We start from the raw sequence: 26,666 nt of genomic DNA, 5'->3' as shown, positions 1-26,666 counted from the left end.
GTATACATGCACATATACCCATCCAACATTGGGAGTAGGATGAAATATAATTATGGTAACCGTATGATTCAGGGGCTGTAGATCACAGTCGATAAGATGGCAGGCTCCAGACTGCCTCGGCTCCAACTCCAGCTCTGCTATTTTCTTGAAGTATGACCTTGGACAAGTTACTATACAGCTCAAAGTCCAAGTTTATAAAATTCAGATAATACTAGTACCCATCTCATAGGGTGTCTTTACAAGGAGCTATATGTGAGATCATTTAAAAGTCCTATTCCAAAAGAGTATTTAATGCTATGAGAAGATGGTCACGATCAAAGTGAAAAAAGCAAAGTACGACACTAACCATGGTACAATCCCATTCTTGTAAAACTGTTTTTTCTCTTCTTCCTCCTTTGTTTCATCTTCCTCTGGGATCCAAAAAAGGTATAGTATATTTCTGAATGGCTTTTATTAGAATTAATGGAGTAATCCCAGTTCTGGAGAAACTGGCTGACTGAAGTCTACAAGTCAGAGACCCATTCGCCACAGAGCTGTGAAGTCAAAGCTGTCTATGACACTGGCCAGTGGGTCCCTTGGAGCAGCCGTTATGTGAGAACAGAGCCTCATCCCCACCCCTGGCTGCCTGACTCCTGAGATACAGCGAGGACCTTGGATAAGGCCAGCTTCCTGGCCCCCTGGAGCTGCACTGAATCTCTAATGGTCCAGCTCCACATATGAGCTGCCCTGCTAGGCTCATCTTGTCCTCCCATTACTAAATAAGCTTCCTTTCACAAGGGTGAGTCCCTCAACCCTTGAACCACATCATAAGGTTGCAATGTAGAAGGAAAAAGAGTCAGAGCGTGATTTGGCATCAAGGAGACAAACCCATGGCGACTTGTCTGGCTTCAGCTAATGCTTTTCACCCGAGACTCTGCAAGTCTTGTGTAGGTACATTTGTTTTGGCCCAAATTTCCAGTCTAATTTGAACAGCTCTGTACTTTTCAGTAAAAGAGGAACATCTGAATTCCCAATTAAGACAGTTTAGCTTAAGAATTCCTCTTTAGTGGACCATAAATTATTCTCCTCGTAATGATTACGAAGACGCATGAGAAAATGAAACTTGTGTTTATGCACGTACAGATGTTATTTCAACAAAATTAATAAGTTCACAGAGGGAGAGAGGACAATGAATGTGTCAGCACAGATAGGTCAGCAAAAGAGTGCGTCGTGTTCTGCCAGACTCCGGCGAGCGGAGGTAGAAAGGCCGAGCATCTCCGTAGTAAGGGCGGTGATAACACCGCCATATGGGATGTTTGGTATTTGGAGAGCACTTTGATTCCTCCCCGACTACAGAATCAATAGGGACTCAAACAGAGAGGAAGAAAGGATTCTCTAGCTGTGCATGCTGACTGCTGTGCAGAAATGCAGACACGGTGATTACTAGGGGCTTACCAGGGTGAAATTTCTCTAGGGAGGCAGAAGCGTGGGGACTATTTAACCACATTTCACAGCAGTTTTGGGTTGTCTCCATAACCAGACCATTGCTGCAATCACGTGGGAAACTTCTCTGCAAGACCAGGCCAAATCATTCTTGAGAACTCAATTCAGAGAGTCCCATAGGGCCTTTGGGGGTGCCTTCTGGCTTTGCCAGTACAGAGTGAGAGCACAGATTTTGAATTGGAAGAAACTGAGAGGATGTCTTTAAATTCTGATCTCATTTAGTCATTCATCCCTCATTTATTCATTCAGCAAATACCTCTTTGGGGGCTACTATGTACTCACACAGTTCTAAGCACTGGAGATATGGAATGGGACAAGGTAGACAAGGGGCCTACCCTGATGGAGCTTTCATTTCTAAGGCAGATACCGTCGGCAGCATCAGAACCTGGTTTGGGTGAACAGGGGAGATGATCTGGACCATTCTAGAAGGAAGTTTAGAGTGCATCTGAAATGAGAGAGTGGAGAAACCAGTGGAGAAAAAGACTTGTTGATCCGGAAGACGCAGGCAGAAAGAACCAGAGGAGAGGGACTAGCGGTGAGGTTGTGGTTACTGAAAGCAGGACCAGATTGGGACGTGAAGAAGGTACCGAGAGAAGACAAGTGTGAAACTTGGCTTGGATGCACAGTTGTCAGAGCCCATAAAAATCATGCAGCCATTGATCTCTCAATTTAGGTAATAGAAGTAAAGCTTGCTATCAATAATCTGTCTTTTAACAAATTGTGAAATGGGTGTTTTATTCTATGACTGTATAAACATGTGAGACAGGAGAGTGGATGGCTCATGGTATAGGGTGGTACTTTCTGTTTTCAACCACACCCAAAAGAAGAACTGAGGTGGTGGCTTCACCAGAACACATTGACCTTACTCTAACTTTGACTAGTGACATCCCTATTCGTACCTTATCCACCATCCTTCACGTTAGAGAGCGAGATTAGTTCTATGATCAATGTTCCCTTCTGTGGGCAACCACAGTTAACTTTATTTAGTTAACTGTAAACAGATTTAACTTCTGGATCGAAATAGTCTCTCCAGTTGTCACCTCTTGGCCTCTTTAGTATTTTGGTACCCTTCCACTCAGCTTGTTTGTGGGATTGTGGTTCTTCTTACCTTCCTCCCTCCATTCCTGGTTGCTTTTAGTGGTCTCTTAAATAATAAAATCCACTTAGAGATTTATTTTATCTCCTTTGACCTTCAGCATGGGTTTGGTAAAGGCTACATTTTTGGCTTTGGCTTTACTATCATTGAGGGACCCTTTTCTTCAGTTTTATTGCTCCCTAGTCAACTGCTTTATTCTGGGACTCAAAGTTCTACCATATATTTTACTCACATACTTTTCCTTTCTTTGACAAGCCCAGTTCGTTTAGTTTAATTGTCCATCCCACTCCCAACCCATTCCACCCAAGCCCCCAACACACACACTGGGATTTGCAATGTACATTTCCAAGGTTAAGAAAACCCTATTGATATTCATTAAATCTTTAAAATAGAGATCTTCTCCAAAATCATCTTTTAGCATAAATATATTCTTCTCTTTTCCACTCTAGTTCCTTCAGTCTGAAGGTAGTCTGCATAACTCATAGCTAGTTTAGGAGAAGGTATTATTTTGAGACACTTTAATGATGTTTTTCATGGCAAAATGAAAAACGTAGAGACAAAGACTCCAGGGTACATAGTGTTTTATATGTAGGCATAGCTTTTCAAAACTATTTTGGAGTGTATTCGAGTATCTAAAATAATTTACCAGACTTCTGTATAAAGCATTTTATTCTTTGAAAAATCTTATAAATATAATTTACTGTGTCAGTGTGCAAACATTCACATAGTTCTCTTACCTTTCATGAAATGAGGTAGAATATTTTGTCATCTGACAGTAAAACACATGAGAAAATGGTTGATACCAAAGCCTACTGTTTTATTTTATTTTTTTTCTTTTCCACGTTGGGATGCTGAAGCATAATGCTGCAGAGATTTCCTCCCTCCTGATACACCAGTGCTGCTCTCAGTGCTGGCAAACTGTACTATTCAAAGTGTGAGTGATGACTAGGTGTAGAAATATCAAAGTGTCAGTATTCTGTGGTACTTTTTAAATTACTCTCTTTTTTTTTCTCTTAGAGTTTATCAAATGAGATGAAGTATTTGAATATGTTTTCTAAATTCTAGAATATTACCTATTATAGCCATTGGTGGTACAGTATTTAGAGGTTGAAGGGAACGTGAAGATCATTTAGTCCCCTTTTCCCCCAACTCAAGACCCCCTCAAATATCATTAGTGCCTTTCATTTCACCAGGGTTCAGATAGCGAGTCATTGATTGTTCATTGATTATTGGAAAGAACCATTATCACTGTAAGATTTAGAAATAGTGTATAGAAATTCATGGGAGTAATATACTCTTCTGTTTGAGTTAGCAAGAAACAAAAGATGCATGCCTCTAGATGCCAAGTGGTATCAAGGATTATGTCTTTAGATTAAATGAGAAGTATATCATTGATATTTATTTAGATTTTCACTAAGTGTTTTGAGTAAAATTTGGGAAGGTTGTTTCTATGACTTGGCAATTTACTCTGCCTCCTGTTTTCTCTTTGGAAGTATTCTTTCTTCTCTATCTTTCATTTTTCTTTAAACTGAGGACAACAGGTCACTGTGAAGATTACATACATAATCAACTTTTAGAACATTTCCTGGCCTGGCACATGGTTAAAGCATCTGCTGCTACTAATTCTACTCTGTTGTTTCTCCCTGCTACTTCACACTCTGTTTTTTCTGGTAGAGATTTTTCTTGAGTATCAAAAATAAATCAATATAACCAAACAACACAAGAAATTAAGTACTGATATCATATGCTTTAGAAGCTGGGGTTGTGGTTGGTTCCACTGGTGGAGATGTGATCCTCTGAGTGCATCCATGGCTGAACCCAAGTTCAGGTGGAACGCCCTGGGTCTGGGGATCAGGAGAGCTTTGAACAAGGTACTCACTTTGTGCCTCCAAGTTTTATATCTGTAACATGAGCGGACTACTTTCTGAGGCTTCTTCTGCTTCTAAAAGAGATCATCATCTTACATCCTTGATGTTTTAAGGCTTTGAAGTCCCCATAGAAAAGAACCCATGAAAAGTCCCAGTCACCCTTTCTATTCTCTCCATGCATTTTTATATATGTGTGGAGTGTTTTTTGGTTTGTTTCCTCCTTCATGTTCAGGTGGAGCTAATGACCTGCCCCTCAAGTGATGATGATAAAACAAAACAAAACACTTCCTTCCTGCACCAAGGCAACCCCCTCCAGATGCTGAACCTCTTAAGCTAGTATTCAGATGGCACAGAGAGAGCATCACTTCACTTGCCACTGAAATACAGCCGTCTCTGGAGGGAAATTTGGCAGCTGTGTAATAGTCAAGCTGCAGTACTTATATGACAGTTTGGGGAAAGGAGTGAGACAGAAATAGCAGATTCCAAAATAATCCAATTAAAAGAGCTGGGAAAGCAGAGTTGGGCAACAGGAAGGGAGGATGGGATGCCCTGAAGTTGGATTATCTCTACGGGTTAGACAATGTGGACTTCGGCTTCTGAAGCTCGATGGTGACCACAGTCAGCAATCTCCTACACACACCAGAGAGGGGGCTTGTCTGATAGCCCATTTGGCTATAATCTTGTGAGTTTTCTCTCTCTTTTCCCAGTGATCTAATTATCAGGCTGTGTTGGCACATGAATAGATCTGTCTTTCAGAGCCATCTCCTCGTTTTGCCCCCTGCATAGGATAATGTCATGGTGTAGTATTTATGACATCAGAATATACTACGCTGAGAAGTTCTTATGTTAAAGCACCTTTTAAATGGCTCAGGCGGGATGAACTTGCAGATAAGAAAGGACAACCCCTCCCCCCCAAAAAAGAAAGGACAGCCCTACTGTTTAATTCAAAGATCTTGGCAATAACAGTGACTGGGGAGGAAGATTCAAGAAATGTACCTGGTAGACGAATACAGTTGAATAAAAATGGAGAATTCTTTAAGTTTTCTAGAGTGGAAGTTACCATTGTGATTCATATTAGAGCAAGATCATGGAAGTTGTAGTGGATAAAATTGAAAAATACTAAGCAATGTGCACAACAACAATTTTTTAAAAAGCACAGACGGAAGAGTTGTCAACACAGAAATAATCAGATCATCAGATAATAGGACATCAGATCTCTCAAAAGGGAGATTCCAGGGAATAAAGGAAGCAGATACTAAAGGAACCAGGGCATTTCAATTTAACCAGAAAAGAGAAAACTTTAAAAATATATATAGGGAAAATTTTAAAATCTATAGTTTCATTTAGAAGCGTATAAAATCTTTAGGTAAGGAGCAGAGTTCCTATAGTCTACTATTATAAAATAGAACCAAAATGAATTCAAGGAAAATTAAATTCGTGTTGTGGAAAAAAAAAAAAAAGGAGATTTGGTAACAGAGATTCTGGTTTTGAGTTTCAGTTGTACAATTTATTTGCTTTGTAACCTTGGGGAAATCACTTAAAATCTGAGGTTTTTTTTTTTTTTTCTAACTCTGTAAAATAGAGATAATTATATCTCACAGGGGTGCTGTGAGGATCACGTGTAGGAATGCATAAAAAATGTATGGTGAATTGTAAGGCCCTCCACATATGTTATTTCTGTAAATATGCACCGTTTTTATGGAGACGCTCTTAGGGGCAGTGATCACCTGTGTGTGTGAGGATAACTTAGAGGACCAATCACATAGAGGAAAAATCTATTGTGAATAATTTAAAATATACGTGAATTTTTTTTTTCAGCTCCTCGTTTTTCTGGCCCGGAAATTCTTCTATGTTTATGGGATTTTTCCAAAAATTTTCCAGCCAGCTCTGTTAACAGAGTCGTCCACTATCTGTTGAGCTAGAAACACCATGATTTTACAGTAAATATTGCTTCTGAGTAAACCTTGAATAACAGATTGAAAAAAAGAATGTTGTCTTGTTTTATTTAATAATCCTCATTTCAGGAGGTTTAGGCAGAAATAGGAGGGGTTCTGTGCGAGGGACAAGAGTCCAATAAGTAGGATGCTAAATGATGAAGACTTTGCAACGGAAAAGGTGAAGCACAGTAAATCTCTACAGAGTGTGGGCTGGCGTGCTGAAGTTCCCTTTATGCAGCAGCCCATCTGTCTCATTAGCTTCTGTGTTTCTTAATCACAGACTCCATGAGGTGTCTACTTGGCTTTTTTTTTTTTCCATTTTTTTTTTTTAAAGTATTTGTTTATTTATTTATTTATGTCTGTGTTGCATCTTCGTTTCTGTGCGAGGGCTTTCTCTAGTTGCGGCGAGCGGGGGCCACTCTTCATCGCGGTGCGCGGGCCTCTCACTGTCGCGGCCTCTCTTGTTGCGGAGCACAGGCTCCAGACGCGCAGGCTCAGTAGTTGTGGCTCACGGGCCTAGTTGCTCCGCGGCATGTGGGATCTTCCCAGATCAGGGCTCGAACCCGTGTCCCTTGCATTGGTAGGCAGACTCTCAACCACTGCGCCACCAGGGAAGCCCAGCTTCTGTGTTTCTTAATCACAGACTCCATGAAGTGTCTACTTGGCTTTTTTTTTTTTTTTTTAGTATTTTATCTTAATCTCCTACAAAAGTTAATGAAAGGAAATGAGCTGGATTAGGTGCTGTTTGTGTGTATTCCCATGCAAGTCGGGGACTGCAACAAGCTCTATTTATAAGTGGATACTAACGTGGGGGCCAGTCTGTATGCGTATGAGTGTATTTGCATGTTGCACTCATGAATATGTGTGCATTTGTGTGGATATCTACAGATATAGCACATAGGTGCATCTGTTGTATGTACCCTCCCATGGAAAAGACACATTGACATTAATTAGAAAGGGTGATATAAAACAGTGAAAGTAGAATTCCTTTCGGCAGCATTTACTATTAGAATTAAAGTGCTTGGTGTAACATTGTGTGTGCAGGAGAGTTTGCTTATTCCTCCTTTAGAACAGTAGTAGGAGTTAAATATTAACAGATTTAAGTGTCAATAAGGGTCTAAAAATACACATTCTCTATTGTGTGCAGGTCTTGCGATACAAACGTGTCTCTGCTTGCTTGGAATTCAAAATGCTTCGGATAAAGAATATTGCAGAGTGAAATTTGTGGCAGAAAATGTGCCCGATTGTTTGTTTATTATTCCTGAGGGTGTTTGCAGGGCTGAACTATCACATATAGAAAAGAACAGCTTTGTTTGGAAAATACAGTAGGAGCAGTACAAGAAAATTGAATTAAGTAAAGAAACTTAGGGAGTCCATCTTTGATTGATGATGCTTCTTATTTGCTCTTCATTATTCCCTGTGAAGGAATAAAAACTATGAAATTGGATTTGAAAACTGGATTAAGACAAATGGCTTCTCCGATTTTTTTTTACCTAAACCATTTGCAAATTTTCTAGTAAAGCACATAGTCACTATATAAAGAGTCTATGTTTACTACATTAAATCTTCCTAAAAAGTGTGCCCTTGAGGTGTTTGATTTTAGGAATTAGTTTAGAAGATGCAGAGGCAGAGTGTACCCGCTAACTGTATGATAGTATTTGTCTCTAGATTTTTTATATGCCCACTATTTTTATAGAGTGAGCAGTGGAGTAAAAAGGGGAACAAAATGCTGTTTTTCTTAAGAAAGTCTTTCCTGCCTGCCTGTCACCCTACGTTTTCTTCTCCAGGTAGAATTTACAATCTTGCCATTTGACCCATCACTGTACAGGTTTCCCTGCTATCCGAAAGTAGAGTGTTCCTGTGAAACCTTTCGTAAGCCGAAATGGCTTAAAGCGAAGAAGCAATTACCTTAGGACACATCTTGCTAACGGCTGCACAAAACAAATGGGGAGATAAAGCACAGATGCTCACAGACACAGTTCAAACCTGTGGTGTCTTGATGCTGAGATGCTTACTGTAGTTCCAGGAAGGAGCTTGGTGGTGCCACTCTTCTGCTGGGGGTGTGCGCTGCCACTGTAACGGCTGCTGCAAAACCAGTACTAAAACCATTTCCCCTTTTCACCTGTTTTCATAAAAGCCAAAATCCTCCTCGGATTTCTTTCCATTAGCAAAAATAGGTGCTGATATAGGTCTTTTGTAAAAGCAAAGTGCCATGAAGCGAACTTTTGAAAACTGGAGTAAACTTGTACTCTCCAAATACTTTTATCAAGGACTTCTAGACAGTCACATGAATTTCTATTAACTAGGCTGTTAACATCTTGAAAAAAGGAACTGTTTTATTTGTTGTCACTCTAGCACCTAAGACAAGGCCCTAAACATCATTTGTTTAATGAATGAATCAATGACTCAATCCAGTGAATCAGACACCTACTTTTCAAAAGTGTCAAGGTTCTTTAAAGATTAGGAAGGATTGAGGAATGGCCACAGATTGGAAGAGATGAAAGAGACATGGCAACTAAATGCAAGGTGAAATCCGAGATTGGATCCTGAAACAGAGGAAGACATTAGTGGAAAAACTGGTGACATCCTAGTACATTCTATAGTTTAGTTAGCAGTACTGACCAAGGTTAATTTTCTAGTTTTGATAATTGTTCTTTGGTTATGTAAGATGTTGACTTAAGGGGAAGCTGGATGAAGGGTACAAAGGAACACTCCTGCTTTTGCAACTCTCTGTAAATCTAAAATTATCTTTATGAAAATCTTGTTGAAGGGTGCAATACCAATCCACGAGAAGCAAGTCAGAGCCATACATGGCAGTATACAGCTAAGAACTTGTGATGGAGGGGCCAGCTCTAGGCTGAGTGGGTATTGAGGGGAAGGAGAGACGGCTGGGGATTGAAGTGGCCAGGAAGAGTTTCATTCGAGAAGGAAAACCTGATTTGCAGCTTGAAAGGAGGGCTAGATATGATGGATGGGGCACACTGAGAAGTTGTTCTAGTTGCAGGGACAGCAGGGACAAAGGCACGAGGGAAGGATGCAGGTGACCTTTGTGGCTGAGTGATGTGTGTATTTCTGCTGGAGATCAGTGTGAAAGAAAGTTGGGCAGCTTTGGGGAAGACAGAGGAGAGGATCATTAAGACCTGGCAGAGGAGTTTGAAGTTAATAGGGCAGGTGATGCAGAGTTGCAAGTTCTTGTTCAAGGAAATAACTCAGTGACACGATATATATATATCGTGCAAGGAATGCATATATATATATATATGCAGTTGGTGACAGGGTATCCAGGGTGGCTGGAGTTGGGAAAGATGGAGGTCAGAGGGTTAAGAGTTAGAAGTAGGTAATGAGAGCCTATTCATTTGAGGCCTGGGTTGGGAAGGATGGGGGGGTCTGAAAAGGAAGAGGAAGCAACATATCCAAAAGCGTTTGAGGAGGTAGAATCATAGAATGTAGTGATTGATGAATATGGGAATGGAGGAGGAGGAGTCGATGAAAATCCCTGGGTCAAGCTTACAGACAGGTGGTGCTGATGTCAGTAATTGAAATCCTTCATTCTGCAGATATTTGAGTGCCTACATTGGAGAATTATGTATTGTAGGTGAAGAAGGAGGATTAAATAGAGTATAAACACAATGTCTGCCTACAGTGAGACTTGGAGCAGGAAAGTCCATGGCTTGAGCTGGACTGAATGAATTTATACATGACCAGGTCAGACCCACCAAAGCGGTCCCTGTCTTCCAAATAAAAAGAAGGGAGAGGATTACTCTGTTTTTTAATAGCAGCCATGAACAGTGGTAGAGTATTTTTCAAGTTGGCATTTCTCTCTGCTTGATAAAGATGTCAGGCCTACTGTTCAGACTCAATTCACAGAAAACCTCTCTATCAAATCACCATTTTATTGAGGAAAAACCCACACATACTCCTTTAACTCTGCCAAGGTAGAGGTCCCTGGGTCCCAGGGGTCCCAAACATGAAAGCTAAAATACCATAAAAGCACAATGAACTTTATGGAAGAAGAAATAGAAAAGGTAAGCTTGCGTGCTTAATTGAAACTGCTAATCTTCAGGCTCTGTGTCTTTTTCACTTGTTGCTATAATGAGTGGGCTCATAATGAATGCTCTTCCGGTTGGATTTAGTCATGGCATTCTTCTCTTCTCTTGGGCTTGTCCCTCAATCTGTGTAATTTAGGAAAGAGTTTCGGTAGCATTCATTTCCTTGTTTTCCTCGGTTATTACACACATGTCCACAGATAGTTCAAAGATGACACTATTTTTGTACCTCTGCAGTAAGCTGGTAGCCTCCAAATCAGCAGTTGTGACCTGTTACCCCTACAGTCGGGAGTTAGTCTTGGGGCTTGGGTAACATCAGGGTTGGGGCATAATCGTCGGTGTCTTCCCCTTGTGCATACTTGGACTTACACATTTGATCATGGCTGGCAGTCATCAGATTTGTGTCTTAAAGGAAGGTCTCTGAAGGTTTCCATTCCTCTCTTAGTCAACATTTCAAGTTATGTTTCTAACATAGCCCTTCTTTGATAGCAATCAGGGATTAGGCTAAATACACATTTTATTGACAATAGGCAACTGAAGAGAAGGTTAACCCCTTTTATGATTAACTATAAATGGAAGTTGCTTGATATTCTTGAAAAAACATAAAATTGTGGTTCTGATTCGAGCCCAGAATTGAGTATCACTTTTACAGCATGTAAACTTAATTTTCAAATATCTTTTTAACGATGAGAACTCTCCATGGAATGTGAGTTTGCCTACGGTGGGTTTAAAACATGGTTTAAATGGCAGTGTGTTTCATAATATGAATAGATGTTTTGTGGAGAATGTAAAAAGAAATGACATCTTTTGTAAAGTGGACTTTGGCAATGGCAGAATACTCTGGAAAGTGACTGCGGGGCCCCCTTTGTGGGCCTGCTGTGGAGGCATATATGTTCAAACTGGCAGGATAAAGAAGCTTTTTATGTCCTTTTTAACTAATGTATTGACTTCAGGATTTTTTCATAGGGAACTTATTTCAAAATTGTAATTGTAGAGACTTCCCTGGCGGTCCAGTGGTTAAGACTTCCCCTTCCAATGCAGGGGTTGCGGATACGATCCCTGGTCGGGGAGCTAGGATCCCACATGCCTCACAGCCAAAAAAAAAAAAAAAGAAGAAGAAAAAAAGGAGAAAAAAACCAAAACATAAAACAGAAGCAATATTGTAACAAATACAATAAAGACTTTAAAGATGGTCCACATCAAAAAAAATCTTTAAAAACATTGTAATCGTAGTCAATGGTTCTATGTAAAGATTCCATAGAAAAATACTTACTTTGTCCAGTGGGTCTTTCCACAGTCCCATAGAGGCCAGTCACTTTTCTTCCCTTCTCAGAGCGCCTGAAGCTTTTGAGTGCATTTACCACAGTGGGTGACTCGTTTTCTTTTGGCAGCAGAAGTGGAAGTCACATGCTGACCTTGGAGCACCATTTTGAACTTATTCTCAAAAAAGTTGCAAGGTAAAGGCAGATGGAATCTCTGCTCTGTAACCCTCAGGCGAGTTCCATAAGGATTGGGAAATCCATCAGGTCATCCTTTGTCAAAGAGGTGGTGCACACACATCAAACAGGTTAATTCATTATTTCTTAAGACGCCACGTGGGAAGTGCATGACCATTCAACCTCGTGGGCCTTTCAGAGATGCAACAAAGAGATGAGGGTGGAAAGTGCCAGAAAATTGCTGCTGGAAGGAGTAAGGATAGAAAGCCAAGTTTTAGGATTAGACAAAATCTGTTTAAATTTATATTAGAGTTTTACTGTACCTTATAACAACTCAATAATGAAATACGGGGGAGATTTACAGAGCAAGAGGTGGGGGATGTTTATAGATTCTTTCTCTTCTCCACTCTCATCTTTCCTTCTTTAGTCTTTTTTCTCCCCTTTCCCATTAAAAGTAAACTGAATGAATGAATATATAAGAGGACGAAGTGAGCAAGCTGCTTTTAACAAAATTCAAGTGATGTCACTTCTGTGAATTTTGTCATAAAAATGATACAATCCTAGTTTTCTTATCCAGCAGACATACTTCCGCGACCCTGATCTACTTATGAAATCAGGAAATAATAGGAAAAAACCTTCTCAGCAAAGAGAAAAATGAAAGACCCAAAATCCTGTACTTGACCCTGTAGGTGAGGTCCTGAGATACTCAGAGCCCTGTTGGCTTAGAAGGACACTCAAATGAAGGTTAATGATTTAACAAGTTTACTTATCCAGTTCCCCAAGCAGACTGAAAGGAGTAAGAAGGCTCTCTAGTATTAAATATACAGACCACAGTGAAGGAAGAAGGAAAACTAGAAAAACTAGAAGCATAATAAAATCTCAGTGGGGTGAGGCCATTTAGTTTGGAGACAGACCAGCTTAATGGATTATTCAGGATAGGCGAACATAAAGACTTTTCCTGAGATGCAACAAAAAGGTGATGGTGCAGAGGGCAAGGATGTCGCAGTAAAAAACAACCCAACCCTCAGGGAGGAACACAATAGAAGTTTCTTTTTCAATCATGTTATAGTTAACTTGGGTTCCACAGTTGGGGGTGGAGGTGTCCACATGGTGGTGATTCCCAGACCCAGAGTCCTTCCATCTCTCGGCTCAGCTGTTCCCTAGGGTCAGTGGGAGAACTTCACGATCTTTTGCGGCAATTTGGCAGCAGTTGGGGGAGAGAGAGAGAGTGAATGTTTTCATTGGAGGTTTGTTAGTGGACGTGGCGCACATCGTTCTCTTTCACGTTCCCTGGACCAGAATTTAGTCCCATGGGCATACCTAACTGCAGGTAAAGCTGGGAAATGTCAACCTGTATGTCAGGGAAGCTGGTTTGTTGAAACACAAACCAGCCTCTGCTTCAACTGGATACCTTCCCCAGCCGGGTGTCATCCTCTGCCTCCATCCCAGCTACACCCTGGGTGTGTACGTGGGTGAATACCCAGTTATTTGCAGGATATCACAATACATCCGCCCTCGGAAAATCAGGATCCCACTGAGTCGATGTATCAGGAGTCTGCATCCTTCAAACCCTCTTGATCTGAACGTGCATTCCCTGAAGTTATCTTCAATGGGGAGAAGAGCAAGCAGTCATGTGGCTTCACAAGGAAAGGCAAGGACCTTTGTACATGCTGCTCCTAGGAGATGGCACCTCCACCACCATCCCAGGCTTTTGTTTGTGCCTATTGGTCAGGAAACTACTTCTACTTGAGTTTTTTCACCTGTACGTCCCAGGAGCTGGGTCCTCTTCCTGTTAACATTACTAAATAGCAAAGGAATTCCTGCAATTACCCCAGTCCTTCCAGATGGCTCACTGTCTGTGTTCTATTCTCAGAGTGTGGTGGTTTTCCCCACTCCACTCTTCCAAGATTATATCTCCCTTGAAAACTCTGAAAACAAGTGTTGATTGAACTGAACTATTTATTGGCCTTTGATTGTCAGATGGCTGGACACAAGAAGAGGAGTTTGGGTAGAGGGGTTGAGGGTTACCTATATAAAATCATTTTCATGCTGTATTACATGGGCTCAGGTGAAGCATTTAGACAGAAGGTGGGTGTGTGTGTGGGGGGAGCACATAAAGAAAGGCAGGCAGATGCCAGAAAGAACTTAAAAGTTCCAGGTAAGGAAGAAGAAACCCTCTTCTCCCCCACCTCCTCCTGATTCTGGTACCTGTTGTTCCCTGCTTAGCGTAGAGGCAGCTTGCTTGAGAGCTGTCAGTACTAGAATTTGTCTACATTATGGGCTTAATAGCTCTTGTTTGCCTTCCTATAAGATCAAGCCTTATTTATAACATCGTTTCTCTGAGAAAATGAGTTTGGAGTTCCAAACAACTGACTTAGAAACGAACTTTCTGTACACAACTCATTTATAAGTTGAGGGCTGCGTGTACTAGGCATGTAACCCAGAGATAACATTTATCTGCGCTTTATCAGTATGGGCTTGTCAAGTTAACTTGTGTTTACTTTTCTGTGCCTTCATTTTGATAATAGCCTCGCTCTTAAAATTTAATACTGTCTTTATGTGTTGAGAAACATTTCCTTTGGAGGAGCCTCAAATATTCTGTGAATTGGAATAGTGATTTTATTTTATCTCCCAATTTATCTTTAGTAGGATTCATAGCTATGAAAATCTTTTGCTCAGGCAGTCTTTAAACTGTAGAAAAATTGAGAGCTATTTAAAGGAAGTGGGGAAAAAAGGAATTCTCTTCTCATATTACCCTGGGCTGTCAGATATCTTGCAATATAATTACTGTGTTGGTTTGTAAAGGTTAGAGAACTCTGAAGTTTGTAATTCTCTTCTGTGTGTGTTTCATAGATAAAGGGAAAAATCCAACTGATCACAGCAGAATGCCTTGTTAATGTAAAAGTTCTAAGCAGTTTATAGTTTGTCAGTACAGAGACATAATTCATGGATTTTATATTTGCTTTTACAAATATGTGATGAATCAGTTATTTGCTCCACGGAGCCCATTTGCCGATTACGAACCTTGTTTATTTCTAATCCGTATGTACGTGTAATGTGTGCACAGAAATATTCTTGCTAGCATCGTATTGTGAAGCAAAAAGATGGAACCCTGGCCTTAGAAATGCCCCTTCTTGGGGAACTTACTATCCATATACAAGTAAAAATTTCTGCTGCTAGCAGAGCAGCTGACAGAATATGATCATGAATGTTACTGATGCTGTTCTGTTCAGAGGTAGAATGCTGAGGACTGTGTAAGCTTGTCATAGTTAGATTGTCAGGGTGAAGTGCTTCCATATTAAAAAGAATACATTGTTCCCCGCCTTGAACATGCATGCACCCCTGCAATGTTAAGAAACTGTTTCAGCTATTATTCTGACTTGTACTTGCAGGCTCAGATTTTGATTCTAGTGTAGTTAATATTTAGTGAATAGCAGTCATGTATAATGATCTTTCCCTTCTGTTTAAAACCGTACTGCAGCCCATGTAAGAAACATTTCCTTTTGGTTTTAAGTTTGTCGTGTCTCTTGATGGTTTTTCTTTACTGTCAAAACTATGAGAATAATTTTGATGTCATGATCTTTCTGCCGTCTCCAGGCTGCAGTCCCTTTCCCCCGAGCTGTCCTCATAGATTCCAGATCACCTTTATGGTAAATGTTCATTAATTGACTAATACTTTTGAAAGCATTTTATAGAAATTGAACAGCAAAGCTGTGGTTTAGTACAAAGAAGCCCTTTATGAACGGTAGAGTACTATATAAAAGTGAGGCATTACAATCAAATACTGTCAGGTTTTTACTGAGCACTGGCTGTCAAAACATATAAAAGACATACATATTTTCCCATAAGTACACTGCTGTTAATGTTACAAGAGTAGCTAGAAGTTATTCCAATATTGCAAGAGGATGTTTAGGGGAATTCAAGAGTTCTAAAATGCCAACAGAAATCATTAATTAAGGGGGAACTCTTGAAGCCGCCTTTTTAAGACCCCACGAGAAACATGGTACCATCTGAATTTTTCAACCTTACCTAAGCAAAAGCAGAATAGGATGCTGTACTTCTTAACATTTAGATGCAAAAACATGAAATGCCAAGTGTAGACTATAAATCATTGTTGAATGGATTTATGTTTTATGCCCAGCTCCAGTTTAGATTTCTAGATACCTAGAGATACATGACAGATTTATTCTTGTTATTCGACTTAAATCTTATATAAACTTCTCTTAATTTGCAATGTCATGAAAAATCCTTTTACTTGCTTCCTAGACACTCCCTCCCGTCCCGCTACCCCCGCGCTCCCCACCATCTAGAGTCATACATGCAGTTACCAGCTCCCATAGCGCTTGGATTCATTTGTAGGTTGTATACACCTAATGGGGTTGGCACCTCTTCGTGGAAATTGGGCCCAATGGGCTACTTTACAGTAGTTTCCTAAAGTGCTTGTCTCAGTAGAAGTTTTATGTCTTATAGCTGGCACACCACTGACCAGAGTAACTTGTTATAAAACATGATGCTTTATCATTTGTTTCGTATATTCAGCCTTGAACATTAAAGCTGAAACATGAAGAGACTAACATTTAAAAAGACTTCATTATGTTTTAAAATGGTTTACATGGAAATTCCTTGAGCAATGCTTCCATATTTGATTCCTGGACTGTTCAAATAATAAAGGCATTTTGTGTGTGTGGACAAAAGCCAGCATTACCCAGAGACCCTCAGAGTCATGTGGAAATATATCATAATCATTATTATTGTTGTGATGGTTATTGTTGCAAAGGAATAAATTGGCCTTCTGATTTTTTAACATCAGTATTCCCTTAAAAACACTTGTGGACATTTATGAAAAAGCTTGGTTTCCTGGAACCAGTAGTATTATGAGGTTACTTTTTAGGTAATTATTGGCATGTTTATCAGATAAGTCAAACAGCAAATGCACTGTGGGGAATGGTTTTTCAGTACTTTCTCCTTGAAGTTTGTTCCCCAAAGAAAACGCTGTTGGCTGTTCAGTGGAGTAGTTTGGAGGAAACACTGTTTTTAGGAACTCTGTCCTCATGGTGTGGAGAAGCCAAAAACCAATGCTTCCGAGCGCCCCCTCGGTATTTTTCAGGAGCTTTAAACTGTGTATAAAAGGCCCATCCACCTTAAAGCTTTTGCCTGTGAAAGATCAAGAAGATATTGATTTTTACCCACTGTACGCCTGGGGAAACAGAATGCAGTAGCCAAGATTGGAAGAAGCAGAGAGAAAGGAGAAGAGAAATAACCTCCCTGACACCTACCTGAGAATGTCTCCAGGAGGAGGATCAATATCTTCTGATATTTATAAGGAAAGGAACTGCTGGAATGGTGCATTTCATATGCTCTGCCCATCAGGACCTCTCACCCAGGGAAGACGAAGAGTCTTTACTCAGGAGATGGGAAGCAGGAAGCATTCAGAACCGTGTAGCTAACATTTTTCTTTTTAAACTGTACACAGTGCTTTTTACTATATTCAGAGAATTGTGCAACTCTCTAACCACAGTAAATTTTAGAACATTTTCATCACCCCCCAAAAGGAACCCTGTATCCATTAGCAGTGAATTCCATTTTCCTCTGACCTTTCACCCCCAGCTCCTGGCAACCACAAATCTGTTTTCTTTACATATAGATTTGACTGCTCTAGGCATTTTATATAAATGGAATCATACAGTATGTGGACTTTTGTGCTTGGCTCCTTTCACTTAGCATATTGTTTTCAAGGTCTGTCCACACTGTAGCTTGTTATCTGTACTCAGCGCTTGTTATGATAATGATATTCCATTGTATGGAGAGGCCACATTTTGTTTATCCATTCGTGAGTTGATGGTCACTTGAGTTGTTTCTGCTTTTTGGCTGTGATGAATAATGCCGCTATGAACATTCCTGAACAAGCTTTTGTGGGGACGTGTTTTCATTTCTCTGGGTAGCTTACTTTTAAGCAGTTAGGAATTAAGATAATGATTTTTTTTCCTTTTCATACATTTGTTTGCTTCACTACTGTTTCTTCTCTTTTCTTACCTATCTCACTCTCTTAAAAATAATTTTCCTTGAGTACGTAGTTGTGTAAGAGTAAGAACATCAATTAACTTCTACTAATCACAAACCACTAGCCTCTCTTCTTTTTTGAACCTACTTTTTATTTATTTATTTATATTTTCTTTTCTTTTTTTTCTTTTTTCTCTTTTTTTAACATTTATTTATTTTATTTTTGGCTGTGTTGGGTCTTCGTTGCTGTGCGCAGGCTTTCTCTAGTTGCGGCGAGCGGGCTTCTCATTGTGGTGGCTTCTTTTGTTGCAGAGCATGGGCTCTAGGCACGCGGGCTTCAGTAGTTGTGGCACGTGGGCTCAGTAGTTGTGGCTCGCGGGCTCTAGAGCACAGGCTCAGTAGTTGTGGCGCACGGGCTTAGTTGCCCCGCGGCACGTGGGATCTTCCCGGACCACGGCTCCAACCCATGTCCCCTGCATTGGCAGGCGGATTCTTAACCACTGCGCCACCAGGGAAACCCTTCTCTTTTTTTTTGAATTTTATTTTGTTATTTTTTTTATACAGCAGGTTCTTATTAGTTATCTATTTTATACATATTAGTGTGTATATGTCAATCCCAATCTCCCAATTCATCCCACCATCACCCCCCCACCCCGCTTTTCCCCCTGGGTGTCCATACGTTTGTTCTCTATATCTGTGTCTCTATTTCTGCCTTGCAAACCATTGAACCTACTTTTTAAAATTGAAGTGTAGTTGATGTACAATGTTGTGTTAGTTTCTAGTGTACGGCAAAGTAATTCAGTTACACATTCATATATATGTACATATATATTATTTTTCAGATTCTTTTCCATTATAGTTTATTACAAGATACTGAATATAGTTCCCTGTCACCAGCCTCTCTTCTAAGCATCATGCATGTGTTGCAGCGTTTCTGCTTTACACATGTGATGGCAAAGGTTTAAAGAGGCTCCATAAAGCCTGAAGTGTTCAGCTTGGCAGCTGGAGGAGCTGGGATTTGGATCCACACCTATATACTCTTAATCGCACTGCTCTCTGTTGCCTCCCTCATGATAATGTTAACCCAGGTCATGTACCTGTTCATCTCTCAGAGAATTCTCTTCTGTTTATGAGCCTTTCTCTGATTTGATTGTGGAAAGTCAGGGACATGGTTCCAAGACTCTTCATCGTGTGCCCTTGGACCTGGAGTAGCATTTGTGTTCCCCCTGACAAAATGATGATGAAATATTCCCGTTTGTTTGAGTGAGGGCACATCATCGAAGCCTGGTGCTGGCTGGTGTCAGGTCAGCCTGACTCTTAACTCTCTGCCCTCCCGTTGCTCAGTCTCTCCATCTTGAGATTTGGTCTCTCCTTCACTTCAGCCACCCGCAAACACTGCCACGCCTACTACCTGTGTCTCAACTTGAACCAGTATCCTTTGGACCTTTCTAAACCTTGAAACCTCCAACTCTGCAATTCCCCTCTCTGGTCACAGCCTCCGGGCCCCCTGCTACCCCTCCCTTCCGCTGAATCCCGCCGTCGCCCTCATTGTTTCAGCTGCCTTCAGGCTCACGGTCTCCATCCCCAGCCCAGGTCTCATGGTTTGTAAGTTTTACTGTGCTTTCCCAATAGTTGTGTCACACAGTCCTTTCCAGACACCACCCCTGGGTGATCCCCGCCACTTACACAGCTTCTCAGAGGTCCCCAAACCCAGTGTGTTGGTCCTGATGTCAATCCTTGCTCTTCAATTTGGGACGGGTCCCCATGGCTTCTTCTCTAGCAGATGCACTGTCACACTTCCCATGGAACCCGTTCCAAACTTTTCCTGTCTCTTCAAAACTTACCATGACTCTCGCTTTCTGTGGAGGAACATTTATTCCTCTTGCTTTTTGAAAATCTCTAGGGACCCCGACATGACTCCTCCACCTCTCTCCTTTTCCCTTGAATTTTGTGCATTGCCCCCGCCGACCCTGCAGTCTTAGACCTACAAGTGGATCTGGTCTGTAGTATCTGATGTACTGCTAGATGTGCTAGATAACCAATGTGCTAGATAACCAAGGCATCAAGGATTCAGAGGAATTTTCCCTGAAGCCCAGCTGGCTGGAAAGCCTGAGTTTTGTAGAACGTTTCTCAAAATTCTTTCAATTTTATTTCTTCAGCAGTTTCTCTAAGCTGTGTACAAGCCTCACTAATCACTCACTCCATTCTCTCCTCTGTGAACCCAAGAGAAGAGAACATGAAAGGTGTTAATTTTCTAATCTACAAAAGAGGATGTTGGCACTTTTGACTAAACTAAAGTTGGGGTTTACCTGTGAATTTCAGCCACCCCTGCCCTCCATCCTATCCCATGGACGATGGAAAATCAGCTGTAATGGTTTAGGAAGGTCATAAAAGGGGGGAAAGTAAGCCTTGCCAGCTCTTTTGCCATGATAGATGTGCGTCTTCAAGGGAATCCAAAAAGTTCTGCTTGATAGGTGAGGTTAAAAATACACAGGTATGCTGTAATCTCTGTGAGAGGGTTAATATGAGAAGTTTTGAATCCAGGATCCTGTATTTTTGATGACCCATTACCACGGACCAGTCTATTCTGCCTGAGCACCCAGGACTCCTTCCAAAGAGAGTCAGAGAGCAGCCAGGCGGAGCAGCGGGGTCTCCACCCTTTCATCTTTACACCTCCTCCCCTCCACCCCCTTAGAATAAACACTTAAGGGAATGTCTGATGAATTCACTGTAGCGTTTGTCAGGACGTTTTTACAGCCATTTTGTTCTAAATTCAACTGATGGCCAATGGGAGACCTAACAATTCAGTGAGTACAAATAAGCAAAATTGGTCTTTTTCTTTGTGTCCTGAGGATAAACCTAAGCGAACCTGTCTAGTTGGCACATCTCCAGCTGCAGCAGAGGCCAAGTTTAAGTGAATTATGAAGAATGAATTAGACACGTGGTCTTGGAGGCAGCCCTGCCCACTCTGGAGGGGTGTGTGTTGGTGGAGGTGGGAGTCTTACCTAAGGCCTGTATGTAGGAAGCCTAGCTGAATGCATCTGTTTTGCGAAAGTTGAATCAGTCTCCTGGGTGATCCCTTGTAAGGGATTTTAAAAAGTTACTAATTTCTTTCTTGAATATACCTATGTTAAAAATAACCAAAAGCACTATGCAGAATTAGACCACATATTTTGTTCATTTCATATTTCAGTATCCCTGTCATATTTGTTTCTCTTTTCTTTCTTTTAACTAAAAGAATTAACTAATTTGTTTTAAATCACTGAAAGTACAAAAGGGCAATAAGAGGTACAAAGAAAAATTAGTCTCTTATTTCTGTTCCCAAGTCACCCAAATTCACTCCTAGTGGCAAGCTTCATTACCATTTTCTTGTGGATCTGTTTAGGGATATTTTATAACTATAAAATATAAACTATAACTATAAAATAGAAATAAAATATAAAACATAAATATATATATAAATAAAATATAAATATAGGGATATTTTGTAACTATAAAAACTATAGGAGCGAAAATACGGGGTTTTTTAAACACAATGTTTACACCATACACACTGTTCTGTTTTTTACCTTTTTTCACCTAACCATGTATCCTTGAAAACTTTTCTTGTCAGAACATAGGGAACAGCCTTATTCTTTTTAGTACCTAAATAGTATTCCATTGTAGGGTTTTGCCATAATTTATTCAGCCCCACATTGGTGGACTTTTGCTTGTTTCCAATCGTTTTATACTATGCACAATGCTCCAGTGAATTACTTTCTATAAATAACATTTTCTATATCAGTGAGGCTCTCTGGAGGAGAAATTGCTACAGTAGAATTGTTGGATCAGAAGGAATGTGCCGTTTCAATTTTGGTGAGCCTTGCCAAATTGCCCTCCGTTTTGGCATTTGTACTAATGTGTGCTCCCACTAGCGCTGTGGGCTTGTGCCTTTTCTCCACAGACAGTGTTACTAAACTTCATGATCTTTGCCAATCTAAGAGGTGCAAACTACTATCTTTTAGTAGCTTTAATATGAGTTTTGCTTGTTAGAGTGATGATCGAACATCTTTTCATATGTTTAAGAGCCATTCTTATTTTCTTTTCTGAGAAATGTGTATTGACTTTCACTGCCCATTTTTTACTGGGTTTTTGGGCCTTTTCCAGCTAATTCATTTTTAGGAGCTCAAAGTAGCTCAAAAAAACTAGTCCTTTTGTCTTGAATTTTTTTATTTTTCCATTTCTTTTTTGACTTCTTATGCTTTCTTGCAGGATTTGTTTTTTAAATTATATAGTCTTACTCATCAAACTTTTTTTTTTTTTTTTGCTTTTAACTTTTTGACATACTTATGCCTTCTCCACTCAAACATTATGTTTTTAAAATTGTCTCATATTTTTTCTTAGTACTTTTAAAATCATAGCGTTATTGAGATGTAATTTACATACCATAATTCATCCTTTTCATGTGTACAATTTAGTGGTTTTAGTATAGTTCCAGAATTGCACAACCATCACCACAATCTAATTTCAGAACATTTTCATCACCCCAAAAAGAAACCCCATACCCATTAAGCAGTCACTCTCCATTCCCTCTACCCCAAAGCCCCTGGTAACCACTAATCTTCTTTCTCTATGGATTCGCCTATTCTGGACATTTCATGTAAATGGAATCATACAATGTGTAGTCCCATGTGACTGGCTTCTTGCACTTAGTGTCAGGTTTTCAAGGTTTATCCTAATACTTTTACATTTTCATTTTTCACGTTTAAATCTTTGGTCGCTCTGGAATTTTAGTGTAGGATGTGAACTAGGGATCTGACTTTATTTCTTCCAGGGGGCCATTCAGTTATTTAAAGTCCTTCTTTCTTCCACTAAAATGCACTGCCAACTTTGTCATGCACTGAATTCCAGTATGTATTTAGGTCTCTTCCTTTTCCATTGATCTTGCTTTCTACTTGTGTGCCAGTGCATACTGATTTAATTACTGGAACTTTAAAGTATTTTAAATATCTGGTATGCTAGTCTTTCCTTATTTCTCGTTGCATCATTTTTTATGGCTATTCCTTCCTGTTTATTTTTCCATATGAACTTCAGAGTTAGCTTTCTCATGGTATTTTTGGACATCGTATCAAGTTTATTGATTACTTTGGGAAGAATTAGTGATTTCTTCTTCAAGGACAAGCAGGGTAGAGCTTTCCAGTTGACATACGTTCTCTGTCCTTCAGCAGTGTGAAACTTTTTTCTTTATCTAGATCTTGCATGTTTCTCATCAAATTTATCTCTAGCCATTTTACATTTTTATCGCTATTGTAAAAAGTAGGATGTCTTCTTACTGGTCATCACTTAGGAAGGCTATTGACTTTTGCATATTACTTTTGTTAGTTACCTTACAGAATTCTCTAATTGTCTGTAACAGTTGTTTAGCCGACTCGTTCAGATTTGCAGTCACAGCCTATGCAAATAATGATCATTTTACTGCCTCTTTCCCAATTTTTAGACCTCTTATTTCTTTCTCTTATTCAGTTAAATTGGCCACTTCCACCAGAATGCTTTTAATAGCAATGATGGCGGACAGCCTTGCGTGGGTCATCAGTTTAGCGGAACACTTCTTATGTTTCCCCGTGTACAAGGAGGCCGTCTTTGGGGTTTGGCATGTTTTATGTTCATTGGGCATTTACAGGGCTTTATCATGAGCAGAAAGCCTTTTGGAAATGCTGGATGTGACTGAATGGTTTGCAGAGACAGAAGGCCTGCTCTGCCAGTTCTCCTGCCGTGATAAAATAGTAGACTGATTTTCCTCACTAGAACTGACAGGAGTTTGAGTGGGAAGTCCATGCTTAGAGGAAGAAGGCAGCAATTATACTCGAATCTCACGCTATTTTTCTTTGCCAATCAAGTGAAAAGACCAAGAAGCCATACAAGGAGGTAGCACCAAGAGGAGTAAGTAAAGGCTAAAGGGGAAAAGAAAGAAAGGAAGGGAGAACGGATGGAAAGAGAGAAGAGGTAAAAATATATACCACTTTCCTCACTCCCAAAGCAAGCCATGTGATAAACCAAAATACTTCTAGGGTAGTTTTTTACCCCCAAAGTATTATTACCGAAAGAAAGGCACCAAACACTAATTGTCAGCAAACATAATAGTCTCAGAAAAGGCTTAGAAGAAATAGGGAAGTATTTTACCATTTGTAAACAAAACAGACTAAAAAAGTGTTCCAAATATTGAGAAATCACTGAAGGGAGAAAGAATGACTGTTGAAACATGTTTACATGTTGATTCTTTTTGATGTTGCCATAAAAAAAGTGTTTTGATCTTTTGCAGAGAAACTGGAGAGGTATTTTATGTGCTAACCCCGAACATGACATTACTCTAGTAGTAATAAATACGAGGACAGGCCGTCCCTTACATTAGCAGAACTAGAAACCAAAACAAAAGATGGTAACAATTGAGGATTTGATGCTTGTTGGAAACATCTACCCTGCAGAATTGGTGCAGTTGTGGTTAAAAACCAAAGAAATTTAGACCGACTCCATAAAGTAGAGAGCTGATAGATGCTGTTTGGGATTCACTACAACATCGTCTCTGTGACATGCAGGAAAGAGAAAGTCCTGGGAAGCGCACAGACTGCCTGGGTTGTGCCCACCCGGTTGATTTTGGACATGCACACCTTCAACTTGCACCTGCTGGTCACATGTCAAAACCATGTGTGTGATTTTCAGATTGCAAGAAACATGGGGGTCTGGGCGGGAATCTTGGGCGAGTCTTCTCACCTTCTTGTGAGTTGGTGTGTTGAGAAGTCAAGAGCAAGGGCTTGGAGCAGAAGCATCTGACTCTGCCACTTGCTGGCTGTGTGAACTTGACCGAGCTACTGAACCTTTCTGAGCTTAGTTTCTCATCTGCAAGTCACGTCTACAATTCAAGAGTCTCGTGTGGATTTATTAAGAGATGTTGTACCCAAAGCACCTAGCATAGCTCAGGGCCTGGTAGAGAGCAATTGCTAAGTAAGTGTTCATAGGTGGGCCAGAGGAAGCAAGGGCGGAGGGAAGGAGGGGGGAATTGCATGCGTCAAGTGCCACGACCCTGATATACAGAGGGTTCTGGGGAAACTCGTAAAGACTATCACATCAGGACCAGGGATGAAGGGGTGTTTATAGGAAAGACTTCTCAGAGGGATGAGTTATGAAGACTAGGCAGGCAAGATGTTCTTGGGAAGTGCTTCTAGGTAGAAAAGGACAGCATTTTCAAAGGCATAGGCTTGAAGGAGTCAAGGAGTCTTAAACCCAGGGAAGTATGGGTAAGAGGGTATGGCTGAGTCCCAGGTTATGGGTGGGGAGTTGTGAGTGAAAGACAGGAGAGGTTTTCAGCCCTGGGATTGAGTAGGGTCCTGTTTGTCATGTTGGATTATGGTTACGATGGTGGTAGATGTAAACCTGAAGGGCCCTACTGCATTTGCATTTTGGAAACATGGCAGCAGCGTCAATGGGGTGGGTTTAGAGACCAGCGAGAGGGAATGAGCTCCGGGCCATGGAAGTGATTCCTTCCACATTCTCTGCAAATCCTGCACAGTGCTGAGTACATAGGAGGTTTTCAGGAAAAACTACTTGAGGGACTTGAACAAAAGCGGTTCTTTTGCCAAGATCATCTTTTCCGTGATTCATTTGTTTTATCATTCATAGATTATTCTCCTGTGGATTTGATCATTTCCCCCCCCAATTATTTTTGACCCTCGATTAAATTATCTTAAATGACTGTGTGTTGTGGCATAAACTTACCCTAATCTATTTATAATTTATTGTGCAAGCATCTGTCTCATAAAAGATGTCTTCTTATTTAAAGGGCACTAGCCTAGAACCGCATGAAAATTGCCACTCACGGTGGTACCCCCTCCTCCCCAGAAATGGTTTCTGTGTTCCCAGCCCCAAGCGCTTTTGGCTTTGCCCATACTCTCTTTTAAAGCTTTCCCTGTTTTAAGATTCTTTCAGGCCTCTAGGCACTTTAGAAGGAGAAAGCTCTAACAGCTTTGGGCTCCTGATTGACTTCAAGCAGAGCAAGCTCAGCGCCTTACTTTGGAGTAAGGACACTCTCCTAATTAAGGTGGCGAAAGCAGTAACTGTGATGGTGGGCCACGGGCCATGGTTAGTGCTGAATGGAGTAAGAGGTAATTGTACCTATCGTTTACTGGATGAATAAATAGCAGTTATTCAGAGCATGGATTGTGTTTTCAGTCAGTCATTCAACTAACATTCTTTGAGATTCCACTAAGCTCCAAGTAGGGTGCTAAGTACTGAAATACTAAAGTAGGACAAAAGGAAAAGGGTCCCTACCCCATGGTGCTAGGTTATAGTTATTTTAGTACAGTAGATTAAAAAGGAACTGGTCAATTACAATCCATTGTGATAAGCAGCATGAGAGGGAAATACAGGAAGTGGTGGAAGCATCTAGGAGGGGCACCTGACCCCCACTTGGGAGGCCAGGGAAGACTGCCATGAAGATCCAGAGTTTCCTGAACAGGAAGGGGAGTAAGATAGACCTTAGAGAGTTTGGGGTGACAGTTTTTATCTATAAGGAAAAAAAACGGGAGTATCATGGATTTTATTATGGATTTATTACAGATATTTAATAAATCCATCAAAATAGCCTTTGAGCTGTACCATATTTGGAATGTATACTTGGCCGTTGTAGGTCTGTAGGGTCAGGTCTCTTATCAGACCCATAGTTTTCTTTACTGGGTGTCTCAGCACTGCCAATTGACCAAGAAGCACAGATCCTAGAGGTCAGTGGCCTGAAAGAAAGTAGAATCTGAATACTATCTCTGAAGAGTCTA

At 40.5% G+C, this 26,666-nt stretch overlaps 1 protein-coding gene across 8 annotated transcripts in view; it reads left to right on the top strand.

The window, feature by feature from the left end:
* ATXN1 (ataxin 1) overlaps positions 1 to 26,666 on the top strand; it is a 387,507-nt gene that overhangs the window by 154,315 nt on the left and 206,526 nt on the right. Inside the window, exon 6 of one of the 8 annotated variants that reach the window (XR_014251306.1) lies at positions 7,531 to 11,583. The exons of the other annotated variants lie outside the window; for them this stretch is intronic. The gene's annotated coding sequence lies outside the window, so the exon portion shown is untranslated. Of the gene's footprint in view, positions 1 to 7,530; positions 11,584 to 26,666 lie in introns of those variants that run through there. 8 annotated transcript variants of the gene reach the window in all.

Source organism: Balaenoptera physalus (genome assembly GCF_965194825.1).
Source record: "Balaenoptera physalus genome assembly, chromosome: 11".
Classification (NCBI taxonomy): domain Eukaryota; kingdom Metazoa; phylum Chordata; class Mammalia; order Artiodactyla; family Balaenopteridae; genus Balaenoptera; species Balaenoptera physalus.
This window is presented reverse-complemented; position numbering and strand designations above follow the sequence as displayed.